Consider the following 3,278-nt stretch of genomic DNA (forward strand, 5'->3'; position numbering starts at 1 on the left):
ACAAGGAACATCAAGAATGTGGTTTGATACTGAATGCAAAGGCTGGTGCACAGTGCTAACAGATCCCATTTCTACAAGACGCGTGGAAGATGTGGTTTACTTGGGTTTCATACTCTGAATTACTTCATCCATCAGGTTTTTCACCTCTTTGTGTCTTGTAACTGCTCGGGTCAGGCAGTCCTGCAGTTTAGTGCCATTCAGTCCACTCCCACCTGGTTTGTGCAGACTGCACAGTTTGCCCTTCTCATCCATCACTATTGTTAAGGCTCCGGTGGCCAGATGTTCCTCTTCTCCAGTTGGGTCAACTATGAGTAAAGTGTCATCAAATATGACAAAGGAAGTTGCAACTGGATAATGTCTAATATTTAAATGGCTCCTCTTCTTTAAATTAACTTTGGCTAAGGCAGTTTCTTCACTTATGGTGACTTCCGGCAGCTGTACATTTTTAAAAGCAGCTAACAAAGCAAACGTGCAGGCGTCCAAAATGTTCCCATCATAGTCCAGACAAAGGAGATCGCAGTACAGAACCCAAGCCAGCTTTCCTTGAGAAATGCATAAGTCCTCTTTCTGAATTATCTGTGAATTTTCAATGACATCTGCAATGAACTGGCTAGCCACTTGGGCGTCTTCCCCAGGAGGTCCAGACCGAAACCTCGGTGAGCACAGGGGTGGCAGATCCACGTTAGGAACTACATATCCTTTATCAGGGGCATCTGTTGGTGGTGCTGCAAATTCTGCTTTAATTCCACAAATAACTGTAGTATTTCCTAGCTTCACCAAAGCCGAACCATCTGCAGTACTAATTGAACCTATGTTGACAGTGGTGGTCCTAAATTCACCAAGTTCTCTTCCATCAGGGTGGCAGTTCTCCTTCAAAAACCTCCTGTAGTACTCCAGCGGTTCCACAGTTTTGAACCCGGCTGCCATCTTCCCCCTTTTATTATTTTTTTAATTAAAAGTTCATTTTGGGGACAAACAGTGGAAAATGGGTGAGGAGTGATGCAGGATGATGTAATATATGAAAATAATAATCTATAACTTATCAAGGGTTTGTGAGGGAGGGCGGGACGTGGAGGAAATGAGCTGATATCAGGGGTTCAAGTGGGAAGAGAATGCTTTGAAAATGAGGATGGCGGCATATGTACAAATGTGCTTGACACACTGGATGAATGTATGGATTGTACTAAGAGATGTAAGAGCCCCCAGTAAAAGTATTTAATTAAAAAAAAGACAATTTTATTGGGGGCTCTTATAACTCTTATAACATTCCATACATCAATTGTATCAAGCATATTTGCACATGTGTTGCCATCATTCTTTTCTAGACAGTCACTTTCTATTTGAGCCCTTGGTTTCAGCTCTTCTTTCCCTCCCACCCCCACCCTCGTGACCTCTTGATAAATTATAAACTATTATTATATTCATATACACTGACTGCTGTCTCCCTTTCCCCAGCCTTCTGTTGTTCGCCCCTGTGGATGGTGGTGGTTATGTGTCAATCACTGGGATTGGTTCCCTCTTCCTCCCTTCCTCTCCTCACCTTCCCCTTACCCTCCTGGGATTGCTACTCCTGTTTCTGTGCCTGGATTCCATGTATCGTGAGCTCTTATTTCTTTTCTTTTTTTAAAAACATTTTATTAGGGACTCATACAACTCTTATCATAATCCATACATACATCAATTGTATAAAGCACATCTGTACATTCTTTGCCCTCATCATTTTCAAAGCATTTGCTCTCCACTTAAGCCCTTTGCATCAGGTCCTCTTTTTTTCCCCTCCCTCCCCACTACCCACTCCCTCATGCACACTTGATAATTTATAAATTATTATTTTGTCATATCTTGCCCTGTCCGACGTCTCCCTTCACCCACTTTTCTGTTGTCCATCCCCCAGGGAGGAGGTCACATGTAGATCCTTGTAATCGGTTCCCTCTTTCCAACCCACTCACCCTCTACCCTCCCAGTATCGCCACTCACACCACTGATCCTGAAGGGATCATCCACCCTGGATTCCCTGTGTTTCCAGTTCCTATCGGCACCAGTGTAAATCCTCTGGTATAGCCAGACTTGCAAGGTAGAATTCAGATCATGATAGGGGGGAGGGAAGGAAGGTAGGGGGGAGGAAGCATTTAGGAACTAGAGGAAAGTTGTATGTTTCATCATTGCTACTTCACACCCTGACTGACTTGTCTCCTCCCCGAGACCCATCTGTAAGGGGATGTCCAGTGGCCTACAAATGGGTTTTGGGTCTCCACTCAGCACTCCCCCCATCATTCACTGTGATAAGATTTTTTTTTGTTCTGATGATGCCTGATACCTGATCCCTTTAGCACCTCGTGATCACACCAGCTGGTGTGCTTCTTCCATGTGGGCTTTGTTGCTTCTGAGTTAGATGGCCTCTAGTTTACTTTCAAGCCTGAACCAGAAGAATATTGTGTGTTTATTGGTGCTATACTACACCCTGGTTGACTCATCCCTTCCTTGTGACCCTTCCAAGTCCCATTGTCTACAGATGGGTTTTGGGTCTCTGGTCTGACTTCCCTCTTTCTCAACAATATGGGTTTGTTTGTTTGGGGGTCTTCTGATGCCTGTTACCTAATCCCATCGACACCTCATGATCACACAGGCTGATGTGCTTCTTCCATGTGGGCTTATTTAACTTAAAGTCTTTAAGCCCCGAAATACTATATCTTTTGATAGCCAGGCACCATCAGCTTTCTTCACATTTGCTTGTGTACCCATTTTTCTTCAGCAATCATGCGGAGAGGGTGAGCATCGCAGAATGTCAGGTTGTTAGAACAAAGTGCTCTTGCCTTGAGGCAGGGCTTGAGCAGAGACCCAAAGTCTGTCCATTGCCATAGAAATATATGTACATAGGCCAATACCTCTATTTTTATTAATTCATTTACATAACTGCACACCTATGTTTATGCCTCTAACCGTAACTTTGCTTCCTAGATCTTTCCTCTGTTTCCTTTCACTTTCCTCCTGTCCCACCATCATGTTCACCCTACTTCTGCCTCTTACTAATTCCCTCTCAGCTAGAATGCTGTTGCTCCAATACCCCCAGGATCTCTACATCTTCCTAGTTGTTGATTCTAATTCCCTAGTTGTTCCCCTGTCTATGGCATTGTTTGCTCACCGCTCCCTTCCCCCCCTTTTCCTCCCCACAAACCCCTCCAGAACCATCTGTCCCTTTGCTTTCTCCTTGAGCTTGCTTCCCGTCACCCCTTTTCTGGTGGATGCATCACCTAAATGACTCAAGATACAAATGATGA

At 44.3% G+C, this 3,278-nt stretch overlaps 1 pseudogene; it reads right to left on the reverse strand.

Moving 5' to 3' along the window:
- Positions 1–927, reverse strand: LOC142430397 (exosome complex component RRP43 pseudogene; annotated as a pseudogene).
- Between the last annotated feature and the right edge of the window lie 2,351 nt (positions 928–3,278).

Source organism: Tenrec ecaudatus, chromosome 17 (assembly GCF_050624435.1).
Source record: "Tenrec ecaudatus isolate mTenEca1 chromosome 17, mTenEca1.hap1, whole genome shotgun sequence".
Classification (NCBI taxonomy): domain Eukaryota; kingdom Metazoa; phylum Chordata; class Mammalia; order Afrosoricida; family Tenrecidae; genus Tenrec; species Tenrec ecaudatus.